Source organism: Eschrichtius robustus, chromosome 15 (genome assembly GCF_028021215.1).
Source record: "Eschrichtius robustus isolate mEscRob2 chromosome 15, mEscRob2.pri, whole genome shotgun sequence".
Classification (NCBI taxonomy): Eukaryota; Metazoa; Chordata; class Mammalia; order Artiodactyla; family Eschrichtiidae; genus Eschrichtius; species Eschrichtius robustus.
Window position 1 is genome coordinate 14,744,983 of NC_090838.1, and position 19,956 is coordinate 14,764,938.

Below are 19,956 nucleotides of genomic sequence, written 5' to 3' on the forward strand. Positions count from 1 at the left end.
ATGACCAAGTAGTATTTATTCTAGGAATGCAAGAGTGGTTCAACATATGAAAAGCAATTAAGTTAATCCACCATATTAATAGAAAGAAGAAGCAGGGAAACCCACATGATTATCCTAAGGATGCAGGAAAAGCATTCTATGAAATCCAGCACCCTTCCATGATAAAAATCACTCGACAAACTAGGAATGCAAGGGAACTTCGCCAACATAATAAGAGGCATTGATCAAAAACCCACAGCTAACATCATGTTTAATAGTAAAAGAGTAGAAGCCTTTCCTCTAAGATTAGAAACAAGAAAAGGATTTCTGCTTTCACAACTTCTGTTCAACAATATACTGGAGGTTCTAGCAGGGGTAATTAGGTAAGAAAAAGAAAAGTCATCCCAACTGGAAAGACAAATGTAAAACTGTCTCTATTCACAGATGACATGACCTTATATATAGAACATCCTAAACACACACACACACACACACACACAATCAGGCCTAATAAATAAGTTTAGCACAGTTGTAGAATATATAATCAGCATACAAAAATCAGTTGTATTTCTATATACCAGAAATGAACAATCCAAAATTGAAATGAAGAAAACAATCCCATTTATAATATTATAAAAAACAATAAAATGCTCACAAATAAATTTAACCAAGGAGGTACAAGACTTGCACACTGAAAAAAATTGAAACATTGTTGAAAGAAATTTATTTAAAAGACCTAAAAATAAATGGAAAGACATCCTGTGTTCCTGGATTAAAAAGACTTGATATTGTTAAGATGGCAATATTTCCCAAATCTATCTACAGATTCAATGCAATCTCTACCAAAATTCCAATGACCTTTCATGCAGAAATGGACAAGCTAATTCCAAAATTCACAGAAGTTGCAAGAGACCCTGAAGAGCCAAAATGATCTTTAAAAAGAAGAATAAAGTTAGAGGACTCACATTTTTCAATTTCAAAATTACTATCAAGCTTTAGTAATTAAACAATGTGGCACTGGAATAAGGGATACAGATCAATAGAATAGAATTGAGAGTCTAGAAGTAAACTCATAAACCTATGATTAATTAATTTTTGACAAATGTAAGAAAAAAACCCAACATTCAGTGGCGAAAGTATAGTGTTTTCAACAAATGGTGCAGGGACAACTGGCCACATGGAAAAGAATGAATTTTGACCACTATCTTACACCATATGTAAAAAATTTATTCAAAGTGAATGAAAGGCCCAAAAGAGCTAAAGCTATTAATATCTTTTAGAAGAATATATAGCTGTAAATCTTTATGACCTTGAATTAGACAATAGTTTCTTAAATATAACACCAAAATCACAAGGAACAAAAGAAAAAAATAAACTGAACTTAAAATTTAAAACTTTTGTGCAAAGGACACTATCAAGAAAGTGAAAAGACATCCCACAGAATAGGAGAAAATATTTGCAAATAATATATCTGGTAAGGATCGAGTATCCAGAATATATAAAGAAATCTTACAACTGAACAACAAAAAGAAAAGAACCCAATCAAGAAATGGTCAAATGGTTTGAATAGACATTTCTCTAAAGAAGATATAAAAATGGCCAATAAGCAAATGAAAAGATGCTCAACATCATTAGTCATTAGGGAAATACAAATCAAAACCACAATGAGATATTACTTTACACCCAGTAGAATGGATCTAATAAAAAAACAAACAAACAAAAAAACCCAGAAATTACCAAGTGCCTGTGCGAATGTGGAGAAACTGGAACCTTCATACATTGCTGGTAAGAATGTAAAATGGTGCAGCAGCTCTGGAAAACAGTTTGGTGGATCCTCAAAAAGTTAAACATAAAATTTCTATATGATCCAGAAATTCTACTCCTGAGTAAATCCAAAAGAATTGAAAACAAACAAACAAAAACCTGTACATGAGTGTTCATAGCAGCATTATTCATTAATAGCCCAAAACTGGAAACCCCAATATCCATCAACTGACGAAATAAAACATAGTATATACATACAATGGGATATTATTCAAACATAAAAAGAAATTAAGTACTGATACATACTATAACGTGGATGAGCTTTGAAAACAATATGCTAAGTAAAAGCAGCCAGTCACAAAAGACCTCACTGTGTAAGATTTGTTGATAGGAAATATCTACAATAGACAAATCCAAAGAGACAGAAAGCAGATTACTGGTTGCCAGGGACTCAGAGAATAAGAGAATAGGGAGTGAATGCTTGATGGGTACAGGGTTTCTTTTCAAGGTGACAAAAATGTTCTGGAATTAAATAGTGGTCACAGTACACAACACTGTAAATGTATTAGTAGCCGCTGAATTGTACACTTTACAATGGCTAAAATGACGTATTTTATCTAATCTCAATAAATGTATTTTTAAAGAAAGAATCCCAAAGGAGTACAATAAAAATCAGATAGACTAAAAGTGCTTACTCATTCTCCTACTTGTTTTCATAGAAACCACCATATGTAGGGAAAACTATGCTTTGATTGCAAATTCAGGCATGTGATGAGCTGAAAAAATACCCCCAGAGATTTCAGAGTTAGGTCTAGCTGTGGATATTTAAGAGCCGTATCATCCCGGGGAAGTCTCTTCATCTCTCTGGGCTCTGGTTACCTCAGATGACATGCTGGTATCCACCTGCCCAATGTACGGGTGAGGCCTCGTCTGGATCCAAGGACTACATAGAAAGGCCATGAGTCAGCCCCGAGCCTGACTCATCACGAGATGGGTTAATGGTAAAGTGCGAGGAGAGGGGAAACAATCCACAGTTTTTCCTAAGATTTCCCCTGAATGATCCTCATTTGTGGGCAAAATGCTCAAGAATGCTATTTTTAAAGGGTGACGATATTTGGTTAAAATGTCCTCAGAGGAAGGGGAGGTAAGGACTGGGAGAAGTTTGCCCAAACCACAGGGCCTCTGAACTACAGTGCACATCAGCAGCAACAGCCCTAATGAGCTCTGCGCTGGACTCTCCAAATTGAATTACATAATACATTTCCGTTTCATTTCATGAATCACAACTTGGGATACAATGTTCCTGGGTCGCAGTTGATATATTTCAGAGATTACCAAAGATTTCAAAAAGAAAAATCTATTTTATTAAATTCATATGTAAAATGTCTGTATGTCAGCCAACTTATTTATTTCAAATTTGGGATTTTCTTAAATGCCGTAGTTAGAGCTCAATGTCAAGAGAGTTCGCGATAAACTCACTTATGAATGGTAAGACGGCAGTTGCCCCTGGATTTTTCATTTCTTTTGACAGCTCAGTTCCTGGCTGATGACGACAGGTTTCATTTCAGCTGCCCCTGTTGGAGTCCCTTTGTGGTTGAGAGTGAGAATGAGCAGTTAAAGCCTCAGAACATGGACGAGGGGAAGTGAAATTCACATGGAGAACTAGGTAACAGCGAGTTTAGTTCACTATGACCCTAAGCCCCATATCAAACATTAACTCCTTTGTGAATGGCAGTGTCGATGGCAGTGTCATTGGCATCTGTGGTGCCTACTCCCCTTTTCTCAGTACAACATAGGAGTTAGAGCACAGGTTCTGGAATCAGAAAGACACGTCCAAATCCTAACTCAGCCATCATTAGCTCTGCAGCCTTGGGAAGGTTATTTAATCTCTCTAAGCTTCAGTGTATTAAGCTGTAACATGGGAAAACTAACAGCACATATGTCATAGAGCTGTTGCAAGGACTAATGACATAAGGAACGTGGGGCGACTAGCACAGTGCCCAGCACATAGTAAGTAGTCAATAAACATCAGTCGTGTATTAATGTTATTTTCCTACCTTAGAAGCAGCAATTTTGAATTGTAAGTTGAGTTTTGGCTCATCCAGCATCTCCTGAGTCGCCACTCGTTTTCAAAACTTATGATCGATCAAGTTCACTTTTGCAAAAGCTCACACATACTCTTTGAGCTGTGACCTGATGTACATCATTAGTTCATGTATTCACTCATCATTTATTTAATATTTACTGACTACCTTCCATATGCCAGACAGAAAGTTATACATTAGGGGAACGAAGCTGAGAAGAACAAAAGTTTCTTCCCTCCAGGTTCTAACTGGGGAGAAAGGATTGAGATGAACACAAGCTGGTCTGGAGAGTGCTGAATGTGATGAAGTTGCTGCACAGCAGAGGGGAAGGCCATCTGAGACAGAGCGGGTGCTGGGCGAGCAACGTCTTCCCTGCCAGGCTGCTTTGTGGGGGAAACAAGAGCCAGGGTGGAAACGGAAAAGGACTGTGAGTGGGGGAGACAGACTCGTTGGACAGATGGAGACTAATTACCATGAAACAGCTGAGATCGGGTGGAGGGAACTTCAGTTTTAAACGTCACTCCAACAACTGTAACCCCATTTTACAGATGAGGAAACGGAGGCCTAGAAAGATTCTGTACCTGGTCCAAGGTCATACAGCCAGTAGTTAATGGCAGAGACATGACTCAAGCCCAAAGCTGTCTGACTCTTTCCACAGGACCACACCCCACCCTTCTCTATCACACATTCTATAAAGAATCCTAAGTGACTGGTATTGATTAGGAGTCCAAAGAGGCTTCTTGGTCTTCTGGACTAACATACACTACACCAATCATCATTGAATAGTATATGGATGGTCTAATCCCAATTTCTTCCAGAGCAATAATGAGCAGGTGATAAGTCACTTGAACTGTACCGGCAATTCCTTTTGGCCTACGTTCTCACACCCCAGCTTGATTTTCTCTAACACAACACAGGTGTGGTGGGCTCGTTGCCAACTCTTACTACGAGAGACAAAAAGCAATCCTTAGTTTATGAAAATAATCCTATAGCTCTATTAGAATGCTTGGCTTTTTCTCTGCTTAACCCCTAAACACCTACCAACAGAGTAAGATCTTTTATTTATCCACACACACTCTTATTAACAACCATGATGATGGATCTTGCCAAAGACAGAGTTCACAGTGCTGAGGGGGTTGGTGTGTGTGTGTGCCTTGTACTCTCTGCCCCTCAGGGTGACACCCTGCTTTACACTGGCATTGCATTTGTAGTTTATAAAGCCCTGTGCTTCCGCTTCCTTCTTTGATGCTCATAGCAACTCTGGAAGGAAAACAGGATCATTTTTTTCCACCTCCACTGCATTGAATGCTTAAGGGACATTCACAGTGTGACAAGGGCCAGCACTGATCCCCACGGCGTGCATTCCAGCCCAGGTCTGCTCCCTACGCCGTGCTCTCTCCTAATTGCTCTGTTCATTTTGTATCTGTGAGGGTTAACTGGGAACACAGGAGTTCTGTTAAATATCACAGTAGTTAGTACATTTTAATCCTGATCCCCTAGCCTACTGTAGTTGCTATAAAATATATGGCAATAATTTCCTGAGGCAGGGTAATGTATAAGGAATGTCAGGCCAGCCTCTGGGCATATTTGCCTTAGCTCAGTTTTATTAAAGTGAAACTTTTATTAAGGCATGTGGTGAATTGAGCAATCAGCAATGATTCATTCTGTTATAAACCCATTGCTACACTCACAATAAATCAATGAGCCATTGTCGTACATTTGCTGTGGAGTTTGTAGAAACGAGGAAAAAATCAATATGGGGATATTATTCAGACCATATGAAAGTATTAAAGTGTATTCTGTGTGTATTAAACCTGGCCAAACCGTATTTCATATGTACTTTTTTTTTTCTGTAAATATCTCTGTCAGTATCCTCTACCTTATACTATTTGCTAATCCATGTACTATTGTGAAACAATTATAGGACATATTTAAAATTCCACAGAAGTCTTTCTGATGTTTCAAGTGCATTTCATAATGATTAATTTGCATAATAAAACTGTCCTGAGGACAAAGCATTCACAATACTAACAATGAGACTCGTCCTTTACAAACACACTGTAGCCATAACTGTATAATTAAAAAAAGAAAAAAAGAAATCAACCAACAGGAGGAAGTGATTTGAGCCAGAGAAAGGGCACTTTTCATGATCTCCTAGCTTGATGGGGACAATCACGGAGCCAGCAGCAATCTCCACGTATCTGGAAACGATTACCGTATCTCCGTTTACCTGGAACCTTCTCCGATTGTTGAAATACGTATTGGTGACAGACATCTCCCTTTAGGGCTGCAGTGTGTGATCACCTGCATTTCTGTATTAGGAAGTTTCAGGTTCCTCTGGAGGCTGAGGTGAGTTGGTCACAAAAAAAGGTGTAGCCACATCTGGCTTCAAACTCAAGCTGCAATACCACTGAGATCATTCTGTGGTCTAGGTGGTGAGGAGCTGGGTTATTCAGGGCCATCTTACTTACTTACAGTGGTTTCTGTGGTGCTCTAACGCTCTCTGAAGCAAAGGCTGGATTTCACAAAACACCTATGCCAGTACCCGTGCGGTTCAAGGCCCTCTCTTAGGAGTGAAGGGAAAGGCGTGTTCAGTAGGTCTGGGCCATCTCTGACAAGTGCTCTAAGTAGAGAGGACCGTGAGAACCGAGGGGAGACAGAGACAGTTCCGAGTGGAGGGTCTGAGGTTCTGGAGGAGGTTCTGAAGGATGCTTTTAACTTCAATAGGTTTAACACATGAACCAATAATAGTTTCCTTGTCCTTGAGTTGTTGGCTGTTGGCAGTTTGCTACCCAAGGGCTACCTTTGGGAGAAAGAAAATCAGTAACTCTACATAGTTGCAAGTCAGTTGGGAATCTCCTTATTGACCTCACTTTACATTTTCCAGTAGAAGAAGAGATCCAAATGCATAATCCAGGCATCAGGGACATCAGGGGAATTTTGTGACAAGCCTCCTAATCTAAAGGATTATGCTCATTCTCTGGTGGACACCTTTCTGCCCCACTTTGTTCTGTTTTGTTTTTTATGTATGACAGGTTTAATAAAAAGAATATTCCTTATTTATCTAAAGCTCGTTAAAACTAAGTGATTTAATTTTGCTTGATTTCAAAGGAAACAGGAGATAGAGCAAAAATAAGCAGGAAAGCTGAGTAAGAGAGTCAACCCCACAGAAAGCACAGGTCAAGGAGGTGGGAACTAAGCATCCCTTTGCCAACTCACTCCTGGCCCTGCTGACTAGCGCAGTTAACTCCACTGCTCCCAGTATAGAGGCTGAACGTGCTGGTTTTCTGCTGCCTTCCATGCCTTCATCTGGAGCCCAAGCTATCGACGACAGGAACTCCAATGAAGAGACCAGAGTGCATGTGACATAATCTTTGGCTTTACTACGGTATGTGTGTCTTTCAGGGCATGTGGTCGGAGCTGATCCATCATGGCCTATGATGTCAGATTATCCACTGAGACTGAGGTCTCTTTGCAGAAATGCAATTATATGCAGACAATGGTGTTTCCAGCTGTCGTGACAGACCAGACTGATGCTGAGAAGGAGCGACTTGCTGCACACTGGATGATACACGCTCGGGCAAGCACAGGAGTGAGGCACCACGAGTGCAGCGGTCAGTGAGTTTTTCAGTTCTTTCCTCTCCTATACATTTTTCAGCAGTCAGCATTGGTCACCATCCAAAACCCCACGGTCAGCCACTCCACAGAGCTCAGCCCCGTAGCCCGGTGAGTCCCAGGCCACCGCAGTGATTCCCGGGGCCTCCACCTGCTCCTCCAGCCGTGCATCCTCTTCTTGCTACACCCCTGCTCTCTCCATAAACCAAAGGACCACTGAGAGGGCTGCCTTCAGCTCTGCTGTCTCCATGTTAATTCCCCCAATCATTTTACTCTTCCTCTAAATCTTTATTTCGTTTCACTTTTTCTACCTTTCATTCATTCTCTGTTTTTAACTTTTTTTCCCCCAGACTCTTCCTCTGAATCACCTATATTCTGCTTGGACTCTTCTGGCCGCCAGCACTGGGTTGAGGACACACAGAAACCTAACACTGTGGGAAATTCCCTCAGTCATTTAACCAGCATTTGCTGAGAATCCATGTGCCCCTGACCCTGGCGAGGTACTGGGTGTACAGAGAAGCAGTACGGCACAATAGAAAGATGGTCTTCAAAACCAAACGCATGTGAGTTCAAATAGCTGCTTCGCCACTTGCTAAGCTGTGTGGCCTTTGTTTCTCCATCTGCACTAAAACCAAGTATGAAGCACTTAGCACAGTGCCTGACACATAGGCACCCAATGCATATCTACTATTATTTCTAAGCTGTAATCAAGACCCTCACAGAGTACATGTTTCTTGGCCTCATGATCTTTCTGTGAATACTGGCTCCATATTGCTGAATTATCTTGAAATTTGTTTAAATAATTGAAAGAAGATTTTTGAAGGGATTTTGAGAGCCCAAAGCCATGGGTACAACAGACAGACTCAGTGTGGATTAAAAATCAGTGAAGTTCTCTTTGTCCTTAGACCTTGTCTCTCAGAGACCACCCCGACCTTGATCTTATTCCCAGTCCCACCCCAGTTCCCCTTCTCTGCCCTGCGCCAGCGGTGAAGGACTAAAGGCTAAGGGTGCTGGTCAGTAAGCCTCGGTAATTGTTTGAATGGACATTCTCCTCCCAATTGCATGCGTATTTTAATAGAGGACATTATAAGACCACACTGACCTTCAGACACTAAGGAAGGAAGGTTGTGGCCCACCCTAGGCCAAGTGAATCAGAATCTCCAGGGAGAGGCACAGGAATCTGCTTTTAAGTCATCAGGCAAGTTGTAAATCTGATCTAAATCATTCACAAAACAATGACTGTGCATCCCCGTGTCTTTAAAAAGTGTTGTTTGGGGCAAGAGAAATGTGAAGTGTATGTATATGTGTGTATATATATGCACATGGGTGCGTACACACACGTACATAAAAAGATGTCACCAAGCAAGGTTGCCATTAAAAGTGAGATCAGCGTGAGTAAAATGCACGGAAACGATATGCCCAAAAAGACAGGACTAGGGTAGCGTAGCGTCCTGAAAGAAGGATATGCAGGAATTTTCCACTCTTGTTATCATGGAAATAGTCAAATACCCACCCAGGTAAAATAAGTATAGTGCGGTGAACCCCTCTGGACCTATCACTGACTTTCAATCATTTTGCCCAACTTTTCGTCTATCCTCCTCACCGTTTCTCCCCACTCTCCTTCCCCCGCAGAGCACTCAAGCCCTGTCCAGGGCCCTGAACTGACTGCCCCCACGGTGACAAGATCACAGTCATGTTTACTCTATTGCTACACCTCTTCTGTGGAGATCAAGTCTGCAGACCACGCTTGGAGCCGCAGTGCTTTAAAGCACACGCCAGACATCAGCTCACACGACTTCACAAAGAGAAGAGTGCAAGGACTCCAGGCAAGGGTAGTTTGCAGATGGGACTGAACCATAACATTTATCATTATGCAAGATTAAATTTTTAGATATTAGGAAAATAACGTACGGCTGTTGCATAAATTTTGGATAATAGAAAAAGAATCCCATACAACAGTTATTTGAATTTTGTCAGTGTCTTTTTCCCCCATGTGTATTTCTCAGATCGCTGTCACCACACTCTACATATATTTTTATATCCTCCTTTTTTATTTAACATTATATCTTACGTCTCATGTTATTTCACAGTTTTTATTTCATAACATAACATTTAGTAAATATATCACGATTTATTCAAAAACCCCTTTAATGGTAAACATTTAGGTTCTCTCCAGTTTTGTGTTATTATAAATAATGCTGCGATGAATATCTTTATGCGTACAGGTTTTTCTGTACTAAGTGATATTCCCTTAGGAAGGGGTATAGAAATAGAATTACCGGCCAACGAGCATGTTTATGGTTCTTGATGTATACTGCTAACCGCTTTCCAAAAGGTTTATGCCAATTTACATTATCACCAACAATGCAGGAGCGTGCCGGCCACCAGGGGATTCTGAGTGGGGAAAGAGGGTCACGTTGTGGATGACTGTTGTACACATAAGAAATTTAACCTTGCTCTTAGGAGTAGGGAGCCACTGAAGGTTCCTGGATAGGAGAGCGAAGTGGGAAAAGCTTTGTAAGATTCACCTGAGGTTAGCACTTGTGATACCTAAGGAGTACACTGGACGAGTAGTCAGGGCCTGGTTCTTGTCTTTCTACTGCTGAAACCAACCGTGGCCCCTTGAACAAGTCACTTGTCTTTAGGCCTTGGTTTTTGCTAAGTTAAATGAGGGTATGTAGCAGATGATTCTCTATAGTTTCATAGCACTAAAGTTGTAATGACTCATCTGAATTCTAAACATTTATTTATAGAAACAAATTCCACTTTCATTGTTCATTCCTCTAAGTTACAGTGTCTAGTAAAATCCTAGTTCTTTTGGGAATAAATAATGCCTGGCACCTATGCCACTATTTCCTCTCCTGAAGTAATGGCGCATATAGCCCACTGATCATGGCTCTCTTTCTGGCTCAGAATCACTGCCCTCCACAGTGCTCAGGCAGCCCCTCACGAATGATCAGCGGTAAGTGACACACAAGGGAGAGCCATCCACCATCCAGGTCCTGGGTTGATCTCATCCCTGACTCCTCAGTGCCTAAAAGGGCCGGAGAACAGATGTAGAGAAAGAAAAGTGAGAAGGAACAAAGAGACATGTGATGTGAACACTCAGATCGTGCTCACTCTGACCCATTACTGTTCTAAGAACTTCACAGATAGCCACCTCATTTCACCCTCAAGCAACTCTATTAGGGAGGTTATTACACCCACTTCACAATGAGGACACCAAGGTGCAGAGGCTCAGGGGCATGCCCCCGGCTGCACAGTGTGGGGAGATGCCAGAGCCTGGGTTCAAACCCTGGCAGCCTGGCTTCAAAGACTATGGACTCTGCTCTCTCCACCCTGTCCTGCATGAGGGGAGGAAGGAGGCTTGTGGGAGGAGCAGGCAGGAATGATAAGGAGACAAAAAGAGGAGGCCAGGATGCTGGGAGACAGACTACTGGTTCTATACTTTCGCCACAAGAGTGTCCTACACTTACTATGTATTTATTCCTTCAGTTGTTAATTCTATAAAAACCAGGTGACTTTAAATACAAGGAGTTGGGTTGGGGACCACTCAGAGCTATGGTGCCATGGGGATAACAAAGGGAAAAGAAACGTGATCTACCCCACTTCCCAAGAACTATTATAAGTTAGCAGGGAAATGAGATACATAAACCACTGACTGAAATACATAGCGAAGAGAGATGAGCGGAACAAGAGAGGAACAGATAAAGGATCTGAGGCCCAAGTGAGGGAGCTCCCCCTGCGGTGGCCAAGGGAAGCTGAGTGGAGCGGGGGCATTTCCCCTGCATCCTGAGCCATGGGCAGGATGACACGTGGATCCAGACAGGTGAGGATAAAGGTACCCGAGCAGGGAAGGTAGGTGTGCACAGGTGCGTATGAGGAACAGCAAGTTTGGTCTCAAGATGAGGGGATAAATGAAAGTAATGGAAAATCAAGTTGGAAAGGCGATCGAAGCCTGTTATAGTCAAGAGAGCATTAGCTGAAACAAAAATAAACCCCAAACATCTAATGGCTTAAGACAATATGTGGCTACCTTTACCCCACAAAACAGACAAAATGCTTTACTCCAAATGGCGTTTCTGGGACCCACGCTCCTTCCATCGTGTGGTTTCTCGACCCCCAAGGGCATAAAATCCTGTTTCTACTGAGAACGAGAAAGCGAGGGTAGGAAGGGAGCACCCTCTTCTGAACAACCTGGGCCCTGAAGTGACACACACATCACTTCTGCCTACATTTCATTTGAAAACGTAGATTCAGGGCTGGGGCGGGGGGGGGGGGGGGAAGCAGTGGGGGGAGCGGGTGGGAAATGTCCCCGCAGTCTGGGCAGCCAATTCCCGGAAGCATCTGTACACCAGGGGTGGGGAGCTTAAGTTTTAGTTGACCGACTCAGCCACGGGGCCTCGAGCAGAGGCGGCCTTAACGCCAGGCTAATGTATCAGGGCATCAAGGGGTAGGGGAGCTGGCCTTGGAAGAGTTTTGAGCAGGGGCATTATGTCACTAAAGGTTTATACTTTGGAAAGAAAAATTTGGCAACATCATGCTTCTGAAGGAGGGGAACAGTAGGAGGGGAGAACAGTAGGAGACTATTGAAATAACGCAGCAAGAAGTGGGGACCTGAAGGAGGGTGACAGCAGTGGGATGACAAGAAGGCAGGTTCAGATAGAGAGGATAGGGAGACTGGTAAGATGGAGGAGTGAGGGGGAGGGGCCGCACTCTGAACAGGGGGTCCCCATACGGGAAGAAGTGGAGATTGAGAACCCCCACGAGGCCCTGCAGCTAGGAGAGCCTTTCTCTTACTGCATGATTGCAGAGCTATGAGCCTGTGCCTGCAATAAAGGGACAGGCTGGGGTGCAGATATTCAGCTCCATTTGGTTTGGATGGAGCCAGAAGAAAAACACTGAGTCCGCGAGTTCCCGGGCAGATCTTTCCTGGATGTGTCTCAAAGACAGTGTCCATCCAGGCTTCGTGTGCATCCGGAGTGGAGAGCGTCTGGGACCCGAGAGCCTGCTGGTGGACCGTGGACCGTGGACGTGGGCAGTTGCCAAATGTGGCCGAAGCTGCCACCAGAGATCTGTTTTCACAGGTTTTGTTTGGAAACTCAGTGTGGGGCTTGGGAGCAGCTGGGAGTTTCTGAGTAATTGCATACCCTGGGGGTGGAGGGAGGCCAAGTACAACAGCTTTTCCCAGGGACCCAAGTAAGGGCAAGGCAGGAAGTCAGGTGAGGCCACCCGAGGCCCGGTCCAAGGCCCGGTCCAAGGCCCGAGGTCAGCTCCAGCGCCTGAGGATGAAGCTCGACCCAGACGCAGACCTGGCAGCTCTGATACAAAGAAGCTGGGCAGCCCGGATCCCCGCTCTCAACCCCAGGGGTCACTTTCCCTATCAGGGAAGTTTGGGTGCTTTGCGTACAAACTAGCCCCTCGTCACCCACCTGCCAAAGTATCAGATCTATACCCTGAAACTTAAATAGATTAAGTGGATGACCATTTGCTCTGCCATGTGTTTTCCTTTAAGGCTCAGATCAAATATCAGCTTTGAAGCTTTTCTTGAACTTGTTCTTTTCCACACCCCAGGAAGACTGATCGTCCCCTCTTTTCCACAATCAGGGCCATCCTACCACCAACTTAACATTTAACCGTCCACATTCAATCACCGAATGTTGTTTAAATACTTCCTGGGTGTTAGGGACCGTGGATATAAAGATGAGATGCTCCAATCCTTGCCATCTCTTTGGATCGTGAGCCACCTGGGATCACGTCCCTCACTTTTGAACATCTGTCTAGTTCAGTGGTGCTTGTTTAAAGCTGGCAGAATCAAACTGGATTCACCCAAGTATTTTGCACGCCCCAGTGAAATTGCCAAGAGTTGGCTCAAAACGCAAGCTCTACTAGTACCTTTGAAAATCCGTGATTTGATTCATCTGCCCAGGAGAAGGCCTTGGAACAGAGATCTTGTCTTCAGTCGGGTGCCACTGGCAGATGGCTATGCCTGCTTCATTGCATGAGTGAGGTGTCACTGCCCAATCATTTAATTACTCAGAGTCATTACTGCCATGAGTGTGGGAATACTGGACTCAGGGTAGCCTTAAGACGGTATCTTTGTTATCAAGGAACGATTTGTTCTCAAACAAGATAGGAGGAGTCTTGGTGTCAAAAAGTCGTGTGTTCTAGTCTAGCCTTGATGACAGAAGCCCTAGAACCTGGGGTAAGCTACACAACCCTCCCCGATCTTAATTTTGTCACTTCCTCCCCAGTAAAATGAACTCTTGCCTTCCAGTTCAAAAGCTCTCCTAGGAATTCCTTAGTATTACTAGGAGAATAGTATTCCTGTTCCTATTAGGGAATACTAAGATCTTATCCCTGGGTCTGACTTTTTAGTTTGATTTAACATTAAGCTCTTCCACAATTTAGACCCTCTGTGCTTATTTTTTTATCATATTTTTTAATTAAGGAACAAAAAAGACAGCCTTTTTGACCAGACAGCCAAGAGTCCCAGGTGGGCCCCTCTCCGAGAGAGGCACGTATGTCCGTCAAGATTCTGAAAAATGTATCCTCTTCAATTCTTGTGTTTTTCTTTAAGAGAAAATATAGAGAAACCACAAACATATTTGTATCGTTCCCATATGATGCCTTCATACTTGAAGGAAGTGTTGGATTTTCTTCTTCTTTGGCTCAAAAAGCAATGGGTGACATCAGTGAGCTAAAACTGCAAGTTCTACTGCCCTTTCCCTATTAAACTTGAATGTTTACTTCTCAGGGGATTGGCCAAGAAAAGTCCATTTAGGCTGGAACGCAGCATATTTAGTCTCAGAATTAAGGTAATTTCTTTGGAAGAGTTTCAACCAAATCAATTTATTTCAGAGATGTTGGTGTTGGTTCCCTTTTAAAAATTCCAAAGCCCCAGGCTTTTTAACTGTACCTGCTCTGCTAACACAATTCCAAGCTGGCTCTCACTCTGAAAGCCATATACTCTAGGTGTATGGGATTCCATGATGCAGGCCTTGGGTGCACTAGGAAAAGAATGCGCTTTTATAGGGTGAGGGCAGATGCACAGCTACACGGTTCTCCGGAAACTAAAGGCCCAAGGGCTTGGTCCAGACAAGAACCACGCCTCATCTCTATAAATTTCCTTCGATAGTAAAACACATTCATAATTTTTTTTTACTTGATTCTTACAACAACTCTGTGATGCAGACAGAGTAGGTATCACTGTATCTATTCTCATAAAAACATACAAGGGCAGGTGCTATTAATTGCCTTGGTCAAGGCCCCCTGGCTGGTGGGTGGCAGACCTGAAATGTGGTCTTCTCCTAAGTAATGCTCTATCCACAAGGCTAGCCTGTCTACCAATCAGGAAGAATCCTGAGTGAACAGCTGTCATAAGATGCCTAGCCTTCAAAACGCCCCAGTGAGAAGCCAGAAGAGAGATGTGTAAGTATGAACTGAAGACCATCTAGAAGGTTTCTGCCTAAATTTATTTCTTCCACTTGCTTGTCCACACTGCCAAAAATTCTACCATTAAAGAGCCACTTCTGTCAGAAAAGAACCGGGGCTCTCATAATTCCCTGAGTTTAAAAGGGGCCCCGAAACAAGAGACCTCCAAGAGCTAATGGCATTGTTGGGTACTTCCAGAGCAACAGTTAATCATGGCGACATGAGTGAGCATTCTGCCTTTGTTCCTGATAGGCATATTTTATCATGTTAAGAAAGTAACTGTTATCTCTATTTTACTCAAAAGTTGCCAACGTAAGTCATTCGTCTTAGTCAAACTGGCCTCTTTGCTGTCCCCAAAACAGCTAATAACCATTACTCCAAGCGTTAACTGCATTATTCCAACCATCACTCCCTCGTTACTGCAAGTCTGTGCTCAGTCTGGTCACTGCACCAAGATCTTGTCTTCCCAGCTCTAGAGATGCAAAGTCTATAAATTTGCTTAGAGATTACCTATTCTTGTTTTTTGTTTAACAAATGAGCGAGGAGGTTATGTGAGTTGCCAAGACCATGTAACGGACTTAAGTCTGAATGCTAGAGCCCAAGACTCAATCTGTCAAATGCTATTTTTCTGATGCCACTTCCACGTGTGATACTGAAGTAGGAGCAGCAGCAACAACAAGAACAACAGCAACTAGAGACTATTCCATGGCTTCCTCCCCATTCCTTATTCCATCCTCTTTGTATCAAAAACCCTCCAGTGCCTTAGAAAAGATTTATGAGAATTTATGCGGCTGGAAAGTGTCCAGCTCTGTGTAGATCAATTTCTCAGGAAGAGGAAATAATATCTGGCTCAAACTTTGCTTGTTTAAAGATCTAGTGATTTAAATTTGAATCCCAACTCTGCCACTAACTCGTTGTATAACATGACAAGCCATCACTTCTTTCTGGGTCTTAGTTTTTCACCAACGAAATAAGAAGTATCAACAGTACTTCCAGGGACCATTTCGGTTTTCAAATACTACTCCTCACAGTCTTAGAATCTTAGGCTCTCTGAGTAGGTATTAAGAGCAGAAAGTAGCAGGCATGATCCAAGGGGCCTTGGGAATGTTTTTATAACCTACTTGCTGATGACCAGGATCCCTTTTTCCATGAATGAAGCTTTTCTTTTCCTAGAAAAAGATCAGACTTGCCCAATAACTGACATTCACACTGAAATGTAAATAACTGGTAGCTGGTTCTTTCTTGAAAGTCAGGTATGGAAGGGAACAGCTGATGACAAGTGGGCATCAGGTACCTGAAGGGAGGGGAAGGGCAGAACTAAGGTCCAAGAAGAAGAAGTGGAGAACTCTAAAGGTGGTCTTTGCTAGGGGGTGGCCCTGGCAGGTTAGAGGGCAAAGGCAAGCCTAAGTTTAACCTTTCAAAGCTTAAAATGAAACACCAGGGCGTCTGGCCTTCCTCTCTATGTCAAAACAGCCTCCCCTCTGGAGTGCAGTGCTGCTTGAGATCCATCAGTCTCGGAGGTCAGGAGGTTAATGTCCCACCCTGACTTAGGTCACCCCTCTACTCCCCTCTCTGAAACTCCAGCTCTACATTTTTAAGATGCAGATAATAAAACTTGACCCTGAGGTCCACCCCATTAAAGGATAAAACAGTAATCCAGATACATACAACATTTCAGATACATGGAAACTCCATTTGCCTCTGTTCTGAAATGGAATGCCGACAGATTTACGATAATTTGGATATTGTCTTTCTTCATGTATTAAACTTACTGTGGAAAGTGGAAAAGCACCTCAACTGTTCCAGTAAAAATATATGGCAATGCTATTGAACTCAAGATAAGAGGGGGCTTTAATTTCCACCCATGACACACATTCTTATAGAGCCTTTAGGAATAGGTTACGGCCCTATTTAAAACGTGGTCGGTTAACCCCTCTTGAATGTCACGCGAGGCATAGGTTATAGATTCTTTGAAGGAAAAGGGATGATTTCTTAGTCATCTTTCAATCCACCAAAATACCCAGCACAGTTCCTGGCATGTAGTACATGCCCAATAACACTGTGGTTGATGAATGAACTTGGAAATAGCCAATGGGAAACAGCGTGTTACAGAATGAACATAGCACAAGATGAGGGGAATTAAGATACTTGCGTTTATCAATGCATGGAAGGCGACCTTATCAATGGATGTGTGACTTCTGAGCCTAGTCCTTCAGAGGCCTTCCCCCTCTGAGGACACTGCCCTAAGGTTTCCCTATAAGGAAGCTGGTCTAATCTTCTAGAGGATAAGAGGTCACTTGGAAAACAAGGACCCCCAACCAACACTCAACACCACCTTCCAGACATGTGAATGAGGCCATCTTGGACCTTCCAGCCCAGCTGACCTGCTAGCTGAAAGCAGTCATGAGTGAGCCCCGAGAAAGCAGAAGAGAGACTGCTTGGCCACCCCACAGGATGATGAGAAACAATACGTTTTTGTTTGTTTGAAGCCACAAAATTTTTGCATGGTTTGGTACACAGCAAAGGCTAACTGAGCCAAGAAGTTAGACAAGATGACTTCTAAGGTGCTTTCAGCTTTATGATTCCAAAACCCTAGTATAGAACTAATCATAGTGAGAATACAACGATATTGCTAGAAGCATCTCCATTCTACGCCACTGATTTTGCAGAGGCAACTGACACACGAAAGGTGATTGCCCCAGGTTTGTCTTTAAAAAATGCTCGACTGTGCCACATAGATTCTTACAGGAAAGAAATCAAAGGCTGGCGCATGGTCCATGCCTTCATCGACCGTCCTCCACATACTTAGGAAGACGGTGCTTCTGCTCTGTTTCGCAGATCAAGGAACACTCCTATCTGAAGAGCAGCCAGTCCATTAATGGACAAAGCCCCCTGAAACAGCCCAACCAGTAGACCATCCTTTGCTTTGAAAGACCCTGAATCTTTCTATCTTTATCTTAAGACCAAATTCAAATGCAATGACAGAGTTCAGCTTAAATTTGGAGATGCTCAGGCTTTCTAACACAAACTTCTAATATTCATTTTGTATTCGAATAATGAACTTCTCCTCTCTCCACCATATCTTTCCTACCTGTCTTAAGCAATGATCGCTATAGCCCAAGTGTGGGCTTTCTGCTGCTTTTATCTGCATCTCTGAAAATACTCATGAAAATTCTTCTCCCTGAAGTATGAGCCATTACTAACATACCGTACAGTCTGGCATTGATTTAGGGCCAACCTGGGAATTTCAGGGTTGGGCTTGGATTTATCTGAGAGGAGTTAAATATTTGGGGCAGGGGTGGAGTACTGTTCCAACAAAATGGCAAAAGTAAGCTTCAAGATGAGTGTCAGCATAGAAAATTAGAAGAGACGATTAAATAAATACCTGGATGGAAATTCTGGGTCTAGTGCCATCAGCAGAGCACACAACACCCATTTCAGACACATTCTAAAGACAATTTCAATAAGTCATCTGAGAAGATGAATCAAATAAATCCCAAATCTTAAGAACAGATTGGTTGCTATGTGGCTTCTTGCAAGTGGACCATTAAATCAACTTTTTAAAAAACTAACAGTTTCTCCTGTCATCACCGAGTGAAGAAGTGGAAGGAAAAAAAATTGGTTAGCCAAAGGAATGACATTCAGATGTTGAAAGGGTGAAACCTGAGGAATACTACCAAACCGTTGCTAAAAAACAACAAGAAGCTGGTGTTGAAAATGAAGACACAAAGCAAAGCGTTCTCCAAGGCTTAGCACATAGTCTGTGCCCACAACGTGCTGATTGGCATCAGTGATTTGCCTAAGAAAACACAGTAGCTGTATTCCCTCTAGCACCTTCTCACCTAGTGCTCTAACTCCAAGTGACAAGGGTGAAGTTGGAAGGGGGACAACGGCCTGCATCTTCTCACACATTGCTGCCTCGCATTTCTGGAACCACCAGTCATCTGAACCTCTAGTTTTTTTCCCAACCTGTTGCCCTCTTATCATACAATGCTGTTGACTCTCACACCTTGGCACACAGGTTCACTGGTCCAGGAGGTCCCACACACACCAAAGATGATGCAACTAATGAGAGTAAATGCCAGCATCCCCAATGGGTCCAAGCACATAGATTTGATAGCTAAGGGTATTTAGTCCCAGGATAAGTTATGTGACTGTAGCCAGTGTCAGAATTATGGAGAGAACATTGGAATAAGAAGGAGACTTGGAGATTAGCCCAGCTGTGCTAATAACTGCCTGAGAGACCGTGGGTGTCACTTAACTACTCTGGGCTCAGTTTCCTGATTCTGAAACAAGATGGTTACACGAGATGATCTTTCAGAAATCCTTAACAGATCTACTGAAGGTGAAATAGAAGCCTTCTCTCACCCAAAACCACAATTCCTCATCTGTGAAATAATAGGGTTGTGAAAATAAAATGAGTTTAGTTTAAATATGTTGAGAGTGTAGGACACTATCTGGCACGTATTAATTGTGTTCAATATACGTTAGCGTAAATTAATTAATTAATTAAAACTCTACTGTTCTGGTAACTTAGAAGAAAAGGAAGAACAAACTAGTCCTCTGATAGCATGAATGCACTTGAGGTGGTACTAAGAAGCTGCCATACTTCCCCTTTTTCCCCATAATGTGTCTGCTCATCTTTCAAGTGCTTTGTCGCTTTTATAGAATATTTTTATTATAGATTAGTTTTTTTCTATTAATCTTTATTGCAGAGTAATAAAAATCAGTATAAATATTTTTTTACTTCATTAGAGAAAAATTAAGTTTTGCTTGCTTGTTTTTTTAGACTGAAGTGGTGTCTTCTGACCTTTGACTAAGTTTTACTACTACCCAGACATTGAAAGTCATGCTCATCAAAGATGTGTTAAAAAAACACATGAACACCAACTTCTTAATGTTTATCTCCTTAGGAAAAGTGAGCAAGAGCAAGAAATAATTTAGAAATTAGTGTCTCTCACACTGAAAAAACATCATCAGAAACTAAATAATTTTGGGAGTTCCCTGGTGGTCCAGTGGTTAAGAATCTGCCTTCCAATGCAGGGGACACAGGTTCGATCCCTGGTCGGGGAACTAAGAT